Below are 15,340 nucleotides of genomic sequence, written 5' to 3' on the forward strand. Positions count from 1 at the left end.
ATTACTAACTACCAAATATGTTTTGGTGTAATAGCAGCTTGTTGTTTGTTTGTTATGACAGTACTAGGACCTGAATTTGGGGCCTGGGCACTCTCCCTTAGCTTTTGTGCTCAAAGCAAAAAAAAAAAAAAGGTGGCCCTGGTGGCCCAGGCCAGTGACTTAGCTGAGGATTGTCGTTTGAATTCAGTCAGGGTAGGAAAGGCTGTGAGACTCTTGTCTTCAATTCACCAGCAAAAAGCTAGAAAGTGGAGCTGTGGCTCAAGTGGTAGAGAGATAGTCTTGAGTGAAGAAGCCAAATGAGAGCATGAGGCCCTGAGTTAGCAAGCCCCATTACTAGCACACAGAAAAAGAGATACAAAATGTGACAGATTCTAAATAAGAGATGTGAGAAGAAAGCCCTTCACTTAAAAAAAAAATTCAATTACAACAGATTCTCAGCATTATGATTGGAGTTAAAGGTATAGACTTAAGACATGAGAACAAAAGTTTCTTAGGAAGTTCCAGATACCTCTTGAGATCATATTGGTGCTGTTGGTCTTGGAAGCTTGCAGGCCGGTGCCCATTGGGTCTCAGGATCTTTGGATCTGCGGAGTTTCAGCCAAGAGTCCAGTGTGTGTCCCCATTTGTACCTCAGTCTGTACCAGGGTGTGGGTGAGTGTCAGGTGGGACATGTCCAGCTCTTCCTTGCCTCAGATTCCCAGGCTCTTGCATAAGGACCATAGCTAGGTTAACAGTAGGTGTTCACTCCAGTCAGGCAACCATTTAAAAAAGCAGACAATAATGCTTGTTGATCTCTTTCAGTACTTCTACATAGGTTTTCCCTACCTGTCACTTTCCTGGACATACCTATTCTTATCCTTTGTGGTGAGAATTGTTTCTTAAATCATGATCTCTATTTTTAGCAAGACTTATTTCCTGCATTTCATAATCATAGGTTCAACTTAATGTCTCGCAGTAGACATCATCAAGCATCACATGAATGAAACTGAAATTCTCAAAGCCAGCCAATGTCACCAGCCCACCACAAACCTGATAGTCATGGCATTTTGGCTTCCCTTTTCATGCCTGCCACCACTGACTGGTTGTCCCACCTCCCTGCTCTGTTCATGTTGCCCAGTTCCAAGCTTTCATAGTTAATCAGGGCAGTTGCTAGAATATCCTTAAATGTTTCTGTTGCTAAATGTTGCTGTTCCCCTCTACACTGTTGGACAACTTTTGAAAGTGCCACTTGTTCAGAGCTGGGGGCTGTGTGTGTCAGTGTTGTGTGGGATTTAACACAAAGATCAAGGAAAATTGCTCTGTTCCTAAGGATACATCCTCCTAGCAAATGATCTGAGAACAGTGTGGACCAGTTGGGCTGCTCTTCCTGTTGGGAGGCTTTGTAGCTTGGACTGCAGTGAGATTTGATCTGATTGCCTGCCTCTAAAAATAAATAAATAAATAAAATCAAACCTGGGGCTGGGAAGGTGGCTCAGTGGTAGAGCGCTTGCCTTGCATGCATGAGGCCCTGGGTTCAATTCCTCAGCATCACATAAGCAAAAAGAAAAAAGCCGGAAGTGGCGCTGTGGCTCAAGTGGTAGAGTGCTAGTCTTGAGCTGAAGAGCTGAGGGACAGCGCCCAGGCCCAGAGTTCAGGCCCCACACCAGACCCCCCCCCAAAAAAAAAAATAAACCTGAAGACAATTTGTGTGTGTGTGTGCGTGTGCGCGCGCATGTGTGCTTGCGAGCGTGCATGCATGTGTGCTAGTACTGAGGTTTGAACTCAGAGCTTGGGCCCTTAGTTTTTTTGTTCAAGGTCAGCTCTCTTGTCATTAGAGCTGAAGAGAATCACATGGAGGCTTGTGGAGGTGATGTAGATTAAGAAAGTTTGGGCAAAAAGTTTGGGAAGTCAGGCTGACTCATTAGGCTTTTGACTCATTTAGATTAAGTTTACCAGAAGCAGAAAAAAGTTATCACATTAGGATTTTAAAGCTTCATAACTGGAATTTTAACGATGATAAAATTCTATTTATGAACTTACCATTATGCTTAAAACTACTCCTACTGTCAAATATTTTAGGCTGTAGCCAGATGCCAGTGGCTCAAGACTAATCTACTCAGAGAAATCTGAGGATCAAGGTTCAAAGCCAGCTTGGGCAGAAAAAGTCTGTAAGACTCTTATCTCTAATTAACTAGCAAAAAAGCTGGAATGTGGTTCCCTGCTCCAAGGTGTTTGTCAAAATGAGATCCCTCAACTGCCTTTAGACAAGGAATTTGCTAAGAAACATTAATATTTCTTTGGCTGAGAGAAGATAAAGATACAAAGTTTTAAAAGTTTTCTACTGGATAGAATAATTGGGACTCACTTTAGGAGTATCAGATGTCTCTTTAAATATATTTTTAAATAGGTTGGTACATCAAGCTATATAATAATGAATTAAGCATTAAAACATTCTCCATTATGGCCTCTGTGGTGTGTGTGTGTGTGTGTGAAATGGATTGGGGCAGGACTGAGGATGGCCATTCTGGTTCATCTGTTTCCTTATTTTCCCATCCCCCTTCTCTTATATGGAGCATTGAAAAGGAAATCCCAGCCATTTTTTCTTCTAGCCTTTCTTTCCTCTAGTCACACCATACTTACCCCAAGCAGTTCTCAAACTGTGCCATGGACTCAGTTAATTTAGGGAATCTCTTCTTGCAGGTAGACAGAAGTACCAAGTCCTCCAGCCTCGTTTTAGAAATACATATTAGTGGAAAAACAGCTGTTCAGGAGATTATGGCATATAGAACTTGCAGATGACAGGGTGAGCTGATAAGTGCCTGACAATGATTTAGGGGCAAGGGGCTACAAAAGAATGAGGAAGTAAGGACAAAAGAATGAGGAAATAAGAATTAGGATAGTAAATCTTTGGCTTTACAACCTTACAGGAAACACTAACCAGAAAATCATTCAATTCTACTGTTTTAACCCTAGGCCAAGCTCTGTAATAAAGATGGCTCTAGATGGTGGAATGGGCTGAAGTACTCTTTCCCATGGTTGTCTGTTTTATTTTTTTGTTGGTTGTGGGGCCTGAACTTTGGGCCTGGGCGCTGTCCCTCAGCTCTTCAGCTCAAGGCTAGCGCACTACCACTTGAGCCACAGCGCCACTTCCGGCTTTTCAAGGAGAAGCACTTAAGCCAGGTGCTGGTGATTCTGTAATCCTACCTACTCTGGTGACTGAGATCTAAGGATCTCAGTTAAAGCAGAAGAAATACATGCGACTCTTATCTTCAATTTAATCACCAAAAAGCTGAAAGTGAAGTTGAGGTTCAGATGGTAAAGTACCAGCCTTGAGTGAAAAAGCTAAGGGACAGCACCCAGGCCCTGGGTTCAAGCCCCACTACCAAAACAGCAACAAAAAAGCACATGAAGAAATATTTCTTATGAGAGGAAAATGGGAATTAGAACTATAGTGAGATGGCCCTTCCCATGCAGGGATGGCTTTGATAAGTGTTGACAGATAAGTATCCTTGGCACAGCTGTGGAGGAATTGGAACCCTCAGGCTCTATAAAGTGTTTAAAAAAGCAGTTCTCAAAGTATTCCCCACCCCTTTTCTGCTCAGGAATAAACCTAGACTCTGGTACATGCTAAGTAATCACTCTACAGAAATATCTGAAATGCCAGGTAACTGAATTGGAACTTGGCTGACTTTCAGGGAACCTCATGTACCTCTCTAGAGACTGTCTGCACATCCTTTCTTTATATTTTCTGCTACTTTACTCATGGTCACAACCTAATCAAACTAATTTTGGTCTGGCCCAGTCGTTTCATTACTCAATCTGATTAAAATACAAATGCAGAATATAGGCTGGCTTCTGACGTAAGAGGTAGAGATGCTGGTGCATGTAAAAGAAGAGATCTAAAATGCGCATTGGACCAACTGCTCGGAATGAAAGAGGAGACTGATGTCATGCTAAGTGTTTATAGGACACTTGGTGCTCTGAGTGTTTTCATCGTGAACGAAGGGCTGACCTGCTTCCTGTCTGCCCAGAGGCAGAGGCAGTGCAGTAGGCACATGGCTGGCTTTTTCAGTATTGGTCAGTTAGCCTCAGAGATGAGTTGGAGAGTTAGTGCCTGCATATTATTTTTTGTGTCACAGTCTACTCTCTCAAAAATGTATCTTTTCAAATGATCATATTCAGTCATTAAGCTGGTGTAGTGGCTTGCAACTATAATTCTAGCTACTTGGGAGGCAAAGATTGTAAGGCTTGAAGTTCAAGGCCAGCCTTGACAAAAAGCTATTTCAGCCTTATCACCAATAGGCTGGATATATATATATATATAATATATATATATATATATAATATATATATATATATATGTATATACACACACATCTGTTAGACAGGTATGAGTATGGTCTCCAGCAAAACTCTGAGGCCCTATTGAAAAAGTGGTAAATTGCTTGCCTAGCATGTAGGTTCACACTCCTCTACTGCACAGAAGTGAACACCACTAATTTAGTATGAAGGTTTGAATATGAGTTTGGGGAGAACACAGGCCATCTAGGGGTTTTCTCCACTTGATTTTCTATTACTGACAGTCATAGTGTAAGTATTTGTAAGGCATCTATTGTCATTGTTGTACAGTATTTTGTTGTATTAATACACCATAATTTGTTACTATGGTCTCCTGGACACTAAGTTTGCATGTGTCTTGCTGTAGTGAATGGTGCTAAAGTGGACATTTATTTTTCTGGCTCTTTCTTGGTTCTTGCCTATCAAGGGCTTACCTTTGTTTTTACTCAGGAATGGAATGTTGGGTTTGTTGTAGGGTGTGTAAATTTTCAGTTCTGTAAATAATGCCAGACTGATTTCATAAAGCAGGAGTACCAATTTATATTCCTCTGAGCATTGTACAGGTTGTCTTACTCATCTACTCTTATTGTCATTTGCTGTTGCAAGACTTCTTTTTTTTCTTTTTTTGGGTCCGGTCGTGGGGCCTGAACTCTGGGCCTGGGCACTGTCCCTCAATTTTCAGCTCAAGGCTAGCGCTCTACCACTTGAGCCACAGCGCCACTTCCGGCTTTTTTCTTTTTGCTTATGTGGTGCTGAGGAATCAAACCCAGGGCCTCGGGCATGCAAGGCAAGCGCTCTACCACTGAGCCTCCTTCCCAATTCTTAATTAATTCTTCTTAATTAATTTGTTTTTCTCTGTCATGGGGCTTGAACCCTAGGCCTGGGCCCTGTCCCTGAGCTCTTCAAGCTCAAGGCCAGTGTTTTACTACTTGAGCCACAGCATCACTTCGGGTTTTCTGGTGGTTTTATTGGAGATAAGAGTCTCTGGGACTTTCCTGCCCAGGCCGGCTTTGAACCATGATCCTCAGATCTCAGCTTCCTGAGTAGCTAGGTTTACAGGTGTAGAACCACCAGTGCTGGTTCTTAATTTATTTTTGATACAGGATCTCCCTATGTATTCAGGCTAACATTGAATTCTTGATCCTCCTGCCTCAGACTCCCTAGTGCTGAGATTAAAGGTGTACATCACCTATAACCCTTGGTTTCAGACTTAATTTTTAAGCAAATGGATATAAATTGATACTTTTCTATGATATTGATGTGCATTTCCTGGATTACTTATGAGGAATTCAGTACATGGATTTGGAAATAATTATCCACATGGACAGTAAATCAGATTTTTATCTTATAGCAGACATACAAATCAATTCCACATGGATTAAGGACTGAACACTTCACTTTATTTATTTTGCCAGTCCTGGGGCTTGAATTCAAGGCCTGGGCACTGTCCCTGAGCTGCTTTTGCTCAAGGATAGCACTCTATCACTTGGCCCACAGCACCATCTCTGGCTTTCTCTGTTTATGTGGTACTGAGGGATCAAACCCAGGGCTTCATGCATCTAGGCAAGCACTCTACCACTAAGCCACATTCCCAGCCCAACACTTCAATTTTTAGAGGAGACTTTAGACAAATGTTTTTAGATTTGAGGTAGGGAGATAAAATCTTACCATTGGTCACAGAGAAGACCCATCATAAAAAAGAAGTGTGACTTAAATTTTTATTTTTCTCTTAAAGTTGCAGCAGTCTTATCAAATTCTAAAAATAAAATTATACTGGGTGCTGGTAGATCATGCCTGTAATCTTAATTACTCAGGAGGCTGGTGTCTCAGGATCACAATCCAAAGCCAGCCCAAGCAGGAAAGTTTATGAGACTCTTCTCTCCAATTAACCAGCAAAACTGGATCTGTGGCTCAAGAGGAGAGCACTAGCCTTGAGTGAAAAAGCTAAGGGAGAGTGCTAGGCCCTCCCTGAGTTCAAGCCCCAGTATTAGCACCAGGGAAAGCAAAACAAAGCAAATCAGATTTGTTGTTTCAAGACCTGTGTTGTCAACGAACTGGCTCTTGATCAAAAGGTCAATTTGATTTTATAATCATGGTAGTACAAACCTGAGACATTATTGAGTGCCTTTTTTTTTTCTTTTTTCCCCTGGTCATGGGGCTTGAACTCTGGGCCCAGGCGCTTTCCTTGAGCTCTTCAGCTCAAGGCTAGTGTTCTACCACTTGAGCAGTGTCACTTCCAGTTTTCTGATGATTAATTGGAGATAATAGTCTCTTGGACTTTCCTGCCCGGGCTGGCTTTGAACTGTGATCCTTAGGTCTCAGTCTCCTGAGTAGCTAGAATTATAGTCATGAGCCACTGGCACTAAGTGCTTTTTATACTTAAGTTGTATCTTGTTTTATCAATAGTAATTTTAAGTTTATGACTTGCTCATAGATTTTAGTTTTGTTGAAATTTTATGTCTTCCTTGGAAATTATGTCAGTTTGTATTTCACCTGGCTGGTATGATCAAACTCATTGTCCTGCCAATATGATATATTAACCTGGCTTGATATTTTAATTGGAAACATATTGCTGCTTTATGAGTATTTTATTACAATGAAACCTTTAGGGGTTTTCTAGAGGATGAGGAACTGCATTTTTCCCCCTTCCTTTTGGTCATTTGGCTAATTTATCATTTTGGAACACAAAGCACAAAGGCTTTGGTAATGGTGCAACACTGGTATTTGGCACCCGGACCCCTTCCTACTGCGCTATTTACTGTACAGCTGGTGATAATTACTTTTATCCACTTTGGGGGCAGTTCCTATCTTCTCTGAACCTGTTTCATCAACTTGTGCAGTTTTTTGTATGTACATTTATCAGTTACACGTATATGCTTTGTAAGCTAACTTATACTTAAAATGTAAACCTCTGTGTGTGCGTGTGTGTGTGTGTGTCTGTGTCTATGTGTGTGTCTGTGTCTGTGTCTGTGTGTCTTTGTGCACACACTCCAGTTTGGGGGCCTAGGCTCCTTCCCTGAACTTATTTTGATCAAGGCTAGTGCTCTACCACTTGAGCCACAGCTCTACTTCTGACTTTTCAGTGCTTAATTAGAAATAAGAGTCTCACTGACTTTCTTACTCAGGCTGACTTTGAATTGTTCTCAGCTCTTAGCTTCCTGAGAAGCTAGGATTCCAGGTGTGAGCCACCAATCCCTGGTTCTAAACCTCCACATATTAAAAAAATATATATTTCAAGCTTCCTTTCTGCACACTTTATATTTATTTTTCTTTTTTGAATATCTTTTTTTAATTTGCTCATAGACTCATTCAGTTAAGATGATTTATGCCAATAGTTCCCAAACTGTGGTCTCTGAGCCAGCAGTACCTTCTCCTGGGAATGTACTAGAAATGCAGATGCTTGAGCCTCAATTCAGATCTGCTAAATCAGCAACTCTGGAAATGGGCCTGGTAAGGCATCTTTCAAAAGCTCCGGGTTTTCTACTCATTTACCCTGTTCGTGAAGATGTTGGTAATTACATTGCTATTGCAAGGCCCGTGGAAGCCCATTTTGAGTTGTTCTACTCCAGTGTTTTTACCTTATTCTGGGAAATTTAAGGTATTCCAGATTCAAAGTGATATATTTTTCCTTCAGTTAGTGCAGTTCTCGAAGGAGAACTCTGAACTTAGAAACCTTAGTGCTAGTGATGGTCATATGGATGGGAGATGATCCCAACAAGGGATCCATGGTTAGTTAGAGAGCGTGAAGTTTCTATACATACATTTGGTGTAAGTTATTGTACTCTGTCTACTTTCTTTCTAGTAGGAGGTTTTGTTGAGCACTAAAATCTTCTATGCCAGTCACATAGAGCTTAGTTTCACTGTTTTTCCCCCCCAGGCAAACTGTTAAACATGTTTAAAAAGTTACTAAATTATTATATTTCCTCTAAAAGTCACCCTTCTGAAGAGCATGACAAGTGGATGAAAGCATCATGTAGGGAAAGGAAGGGAGATTGGAAATTCTCTCCCACTCAGAATGTGAAGGTCAGAGGGGTCATGAGGAGTGTTTCTTCCACAGCCTTGGAAGCCCCCTGCAGTTAGTCTGGCTTTTTATTATTATTGAAAACATATTGTTTAATTTCATTGTATTGTGGTCATCTTGATGTTTTCCTTACCCAGGCATTCTACAATATAAGGTTACTTAGAAGATAATCTTATAGTCATATATCTCTATATCTTATATGTATGTAATAAAATATACATGTATATATACACATAGCTTATATACACATATATTTATATATATATGTATACATGTATGTATGTATGTATGTATATGTGCATATATATCTAAACCAAGGGGGAAAAAGATTACCTAGTGTATGATCCAGCCTTTTTACCCCTATTGCTCAAGAGAAACAGAATCATTTGCCCACACTTTAATATTTAGATTGATTTATAATAACCCAAACTAGAAAAAAACCAATGCCCATCAACAAATGAATAAACAAATTATGGTATATCCATACAGTGAAATATTAGCAATAAAAACCAGTGTTCTATTAAATCATAAACTGCATAGCAACATGGATAAACCTCAAAATAATCATAGAAGGAAGATACATTTGCATAATCCCACTAATACAAAATTCTAGAAAACGCAACTAATCAATAATGGCAAAAGTGTATTGGCTGGTCCACTTTTCCAGTCCTCTTTCCACTGGTGGTCTGGGAGAGCGACGGGACAAGAAGGAGTAGGAAGGGTGTTACATCTCCTTTGAGGTGGCTATGTTCACCATCTTGTGAATATAGATCCTAAGATGGAATAGATTTTTTTTTACATTCTAAATTTTTGCAGTTTGTTGTATTGTTACATTGAAAGAAACCAGTAAAACACACACACACATACACTTCCCTGTATGCACACAATAGAGGTATGTTTCCATCCTTGGAAAGTCTCTTGCTTTCTTTGGCATGCTTAGCCAGGGCGGGGGCAGCAGGTGTGGAATAGTCTTCATACATCCTTCCCTTGTTTACTGTAAGTCGCTGATGGGTCCTGCCAGGAGGCAGATGCAGTGCCAGGATTCAGGCAATCAGAGCAGGATGGAGGCTCCTGGGATCGCAGGCAGGGGTCTGCTGCAGAGTCACACAGATGTGGAGCCAAGTACCGACTGAGTGTCTGGGTCATATCAAGAAGCCATATGCTTTCTTTGTTTTTTTCTTTTGTCAGAATTGGGATTTGGACTCAGGTCCTTATGCTTGCTTGGCTTTTCTTGCTTGGTTGGTGCACTAAGACTTGAGCCATGCCTCTAGCCTGACCTTTTTGTTGGTTATTTTGGAGACAGAATATGGTAGACTTCGCTGCTCAGGTAGATTCTGAACCTTGGTCCTCCAGCCTTTTGAGGAGCTAGGATTCCAGGCATGAACTATTGGTGCCTGGCTTCACTTTTCATAGTTTTGTAAAACTGAAATCTTGATACCAACTTTGTGGTTATCACAAGGACACAGGGAGAGGAATCTCAAGTGTGTGGAGTTGTTTCTCTTCCCTCCTACAGCCTGTGCAGGGGCGTCTGCTTGGCACAAAGGTCTCAGGATTTTGTGCAACTTAGTGGGTGGATAATAGAGTAGGCAGATTTGGGGATCTGGAGTTTTTGAAAGGGTGTGTACTTGAAAAGGGGAACAGGAAGTTCATGAACTGAGAATCCTGATAGTAAGGGAAGGCAAACTATATAGCTGCTCCTGATTCTGTTTTTGCTCTTGCCTTTAAAAATGATGATGATGATGAAGATGCATATTTTTTTTTTGTCGGTCGTGGGGCTTGAACTCTGGGCCTGAGCGTTGTCCCTCAGCTCTTCAACTCAAGGCAAGCGCTCTACCACTTGAGCCACAGCGCCACTTCCAAGAAGATGCATATTTTAACTCAGTAAAGTGGGCAGTACTTCCACTTCCATTACCTAAATCAAGACACGGAACATTTCCCAGCATGTCCTCCTGCTCCTTTTCACTGGGGAGATGCCTCCCTGCAGGCAGTCCTTAGTCTGACTGCCTGCTCTGTAGATGAGTTTTATCTTTGTTTGGACTTGGATTCCATCAATGGAATTGTCCAACATGTTGCCTCTATTACTTTTCTAGGTGCTACTGTAGTGTGTAACTACGCACTTAATGGCTTAAAACAACCTAAATTTAATTCTTTCCATTTTTGTGTTAGAGCAGGGTCTGTTCTTTTCTGGAGTCCCTGGGAAGAATCTGTTCCCTTGTCTTGGCCAATGATCTCTTTCCCATCTTCAAAACCAGCAGTTTATGGGCTGGGAATGTGGCTTAGTGGTAAAGTGCTTGCCTAGCATCCCTAAAGCCTTGGATTTGATTTCTCAGTACCACATAAACAGAAAAAGTTGGAAGTGGCACTGTGACTCAAGAGGAAGAGTGCTAGCCCTGAGCAAAAGAAGCTCAGGGACACTGTTCAGGCCCTGAGTTCAAGCTCCAGGACTGGCAAAAACAATAACAACAACAAAACCCAACAACCCTTAAAAACCAACAGTGTTAAATCTCTACATCTCTGCCATTCTTCTCTAGTCACATCTCCCTCTGGCCATAGCTAAGAGGAAAGGTTCTGTATGTGTGTGTGTGTGTGTGTATGTCTGTTTCTGTGTCTGTGTCTATGTATGGTAGTACTAGGGTTTGAGCTCGGGGCCCCAAGTTCTCCTTGGGCTTTTTAGTTCATGGCTAGTACTCTACTACTTGGGCCACAACTCTGCTTCTGGCTTTTTGCTGGTTAATTGGAGATAGGAATCTTGAGATTTTGTCTGCTCTGGCTTGCTTTGAACCATGATCCTGATAGCTTAGCCTCCTGAGTAGCTAGGATACAGTTGTGAGCCACCAGGCATCAGACATGTCTCTTCTCTTTTTTTGGGGGGGGGGGAGTTGGTTGTGGGGCCTGAACTCTGGGCCTGGGTACTGTCCCTCAGCTCTTCAGCTCAAGGCTAGCACTCTACCACTTGAGCCACAGCGCCACTTCCAGGTTTTTTTCTGCTTACATGGTGCTGAGGAATCGAACCCAGGGCCTCATGCATGCAAGGCAAGCGCTCTACCACTGAGCCACCTTCCAAGCCCCTGTTTCTTCTCTTTAGATGACTCATGTGGTTAGATTGGGCCCTGAGATAGTTTGGATGTGGTTGTCCTGAAAGAATCATTTGTTAGAATTTTGACTCTAGTAAAAGTTGGGAGGAGGTGCTTAGTGGGAAGGAGTTAGGTCGATGGAGGCACTAACCTAGGAAGAGGTTAATGTAGCTTTGAGGAAGCTGGTTAATTCCCACAACATGGGCCTCACACATGCTCCTCCATGGAGTTACATGACCAGCTCCCGAATATTTTATTTTTCTCTTAAGTAGTTGTTGGCAATCCAGGATTGGTTTGGTACAGCAGCTCCATGGTATAAGAGATCCAAGTTTCTTTTATGTTTTGTTATCCTGGTAAGTGGTTGAAAGCAACCGTCCCAGAAGATCACACAAACACAGTCAGATACAGCAAAAGGAGTTTATTGTCAGCAGTAGCTGACAAGACTAGTTTTCCTCACACAGGAGAGGGAGAAAATGGTACCTGTCTTTGTTCAGGGCATTTTTATATAGTCATGGGTGGGAAGTATTCTGCATGTGCAGCTGGATGCTGAAGATAGTGCATAGGCAGGGTGGAGTTCAGGTCTTGGCGGAGGGCATTCTGCTGATGTAGCTGGGGGCTAGAGATAGGTGCTGAGAGCCTAGGATGGAGACTGTTAAGCCCAAAATGCAAGAGAACATACCAACAGTGGTGAAAACTCCAGCTTCATGTCTGTCTCTCATCTATCAGGAGACAGCAGGGGTGAGGGAACCTATATCCTCCCTCTGGGGCAGACAGTTTCTAAAAGAATATCTAGAAGTTAAAAAAAAATCTAGAAGTTCTAAAGACTGTCTTTGCTGGAAGTGGAGCCATGGCTGAAAATGGTAGAGCAGAAAAGCTCAAGGACAATGCCTAGGGCTTGAGTTCAAGTCCCATAAAAAAGACTATCTTTGCTTACAGTGAATTGTCCAAAACTTAGTTTCATCATCACTCCTCACTCGAGACATGCAGGCTGGGATACATTATTTCAAGAACCCATGAGTTCACCTATTCTATTAAAACTAGGAAGGGGAGATCTAATATCAGGGAACAAATAGAACTTTCTGCCACAGAATATCTGTAAGAATATCATATATGGAAGTCCCACAGGTAATTGGATATAAGATACTTAAGTGAAAATAATTTTACTCCAAGTCTGGAGATAGAAAAATGGAAACCAGGCTAGGAAGGTGGCTCAGTGGTAGAGCGCTTGCCTTGCATGCATGAGGCCCTGGGTTCAATTCCTCGGCACTTCATAAGCAAGAAAAGCCAGAAGTGCTGTTATGGTTGGAGTGGTAGGGAAGTAGCCTTGAATTGAAGAGGTGAGGGACAGTGCTCAGGCCCAGAGTTCAGGCCCCATGACCAACAAAAAGAAAATTTTAAAAAAAGCATTAGCTGGGCGCCAGTGCCATGCCTGTAATCCTAGCTACTCAGGAGGCTGAGACCTGAGGATCATGGTTTAAAGCCAGCCCGGGCAGGAAAAGTCCGTGAGACTCTTTATCTGCAATAAACCACCAGAAAACCGGAAGTGGCACTGTGGCTCAAAGTGGTAGTGTGCTCTCCTTGAGCTGAAGAGCTGAGGGATATTACTCAGGCCCAGAGTTCAAGCCCCACAACCAACAAAGAAAAATAAATAAATAAAAAATTGGCAACCAATGAGCGTTATACTTTTGAGAGGGGATGAGATGGGCTGGAGAAAGTAAGAGGCTATGACATGTCATTGCCTAGCAAGGACAGGGCTCTGAGTTCAAATCCCGGTGCCACCAGGAAACAAAGAGGAAGAGAGGAGGGAAGAAGAAAGAGTAAGTGGGAAAGGGGGGGAGGGAGGAAGAGATGGCAGCAAAGACTGGAGGAAAATGAGACCAGTAGAGAGAAGCTTCACAGAACAAGCTTCAGGGAAGGAAAGGCCAGCTGTGCATAGGGGAAGAGATGCTGCTATGAGTTGAATATGTCAGACCTTACATTGAACTTTGTGATGTTGAAAATGAATTGAAAATGTCATAGTGCCAAGGGCTTTTAGGAGTAAATTATGAAGGCATAGCCCTCAGTTGTTGGGTTAGGAATCTTATATAAAAGCTTGAGGGGTGGGCATGGGGTTCTTCTCTGCCATTCCTTTATACTGACTGCCTGAGTCTTGAGTTTGGACTTCCAGCTTTAAAATAGTGAGAAATAAGTTTCTGTTGTTTATAAATTACCCCATCAGTGCTATGTTGTTCTAGCAGCACAAGTAGATTAAAACAGATACCAATTAAGAGAAAAGAGCTGACTTGTATAATAAGACATCGAGAGGTGCCAGTGGTTAGTACCTGTAATCCTAGCTAATCAGAAGGTGGAGATCTAAGGACTGGAGTTCAAAGCCAGCACTGGAGGAAAGCCTGTGAGACTCTTATCCCCAATTAACCACCCCAAAAGCTGGAAGTGGAGCTGTGGCTCAAGTAGTAGAGTGCTAATCTTAAGCAATAAAGCTCAAAGAGCCCAGGCTCTAAGTTCAAGCCCCAGAACCAGAACAAAAACACACAAAAACAAAACAAAAACCAAGAAGTCCTTGTTCCATTTCAAATCAAAAGTGACCTCAAATCTCTGTCTGGAAGCAGCTCTACCTGTGCGTCCTTTGAAACTTGGACTGGAGGTAAAGCTCATGGTAAGCAGGTTGTGAACAGCCCCCTTCCCCGCCTCCTCCTGAAGGAGGGACAAAGTCACAGCTGAACAATGAGGTCATGGATTCTCTGTAGTCTGGTGGCTGGGGGCCACAAGATCTTGCGTTCTTGGGACAGGAAGTGGAAGCCAGCCAGAGGCTCAGGGGATTAAGGGTTCAAACCTTTGCTTTTGTCTAGTTGCAGGGAAGGAATTAAGGATCACAGAAGTGCACTGTGTTGTACTCTAGTGTTGCTGATAATAAAGGTTGGTGACAACCCAGTACTATCAACTGGAGAGGGGACAAATTGTACTGTAGTCACTTGGTGGATTTCTAAGTGGCTGTTGGCAATTCCTTGGCCTCAGCTTTCAGGTTGGCTACTGCTCTGCAGGCTGAGAGTTTGACTAGAGGGTGCTGGGGAAAAGGCGGTGAGAATAAGAGAGATAGGGAGTAGGGAGGGTGGAAGGAGAAGTGGGGGGCAGTGGAGAGATTGAAGGAGAATATTTGTAGAAGGGTAGGGAAAAGAAGAAAAAGAAGTGAAAGAAATCTGGGCTGGGTTACTGCTTTCCTCTGTGTACTACGCATTCTCCACCACTTCAGAGCTCCTCCCAGTGCACGCACAGCAGGTGTGGGGAGACTGAAAGTGGCCCTTGTGGCTCACCTCTGTGAACCTAGCTACCCAAATGGCTGAGATTTGAGGATAGCAGTTTGAAGCCAGCCTGGACAGAAAAGTCCTCGAGACTCTTATCTCCAATTAACCAGCAAAAAGCTGGAAGTGGAGGTGTGGCTCAAGTAGTGGAGCTCTAGCCTTGAGCAGGAAAGCCAAATGAACACAAGGCCTTGAGTTCAACACACACACACACACACACACACACACACACACACACACACACACACACACACACACACACCCCAAAGGCAGCCTTCTACCATCAAGTAGCAGGCAAGCTACTTTGCTGTTGTGGGTTTTTTTTGTTTTTGCTAGTCCTGGGGCTTGAACTCAGGGCCTAGGCACTGTCCCTGAGCTTCTTTTGCTCAAGGATAGCACTCTACCATTTCCAGCTTTTTCTTTTTCTTTTTACTGTGAAAATACTGTACGGAGGGGTTACAATTACATTGGCAAGATAATGAGTACATTTCTTATCAAGCATTGTAGCCTCCTCCTTTGTTTATTCTTCCCATCCCTTCCCGTCCTCCCTCCCCCCACCCAATCCTCCCCCCCCAAGTTGTAAAGTTCGTTTTCCACATGACAACTTGTACTTCTCATTGTTGCAACAG

This window comes from Dipodomys ordii, unplaced genomic scaffold (genome assembly GCF_000151885.1).
Source record: "Dipodomys ordii isolate 6190 unplaced genomic scaffold, Dord_2.0 Scaffold1, whole genome shotgun sequence".
NCBI classification, from domain to species: domain Eukaryota; kingdom Metazoa; phylum Chordata; class Mammalia; order Rodentia; family Heteromyidae; genus Dipodomys; species Dipodomys ordii.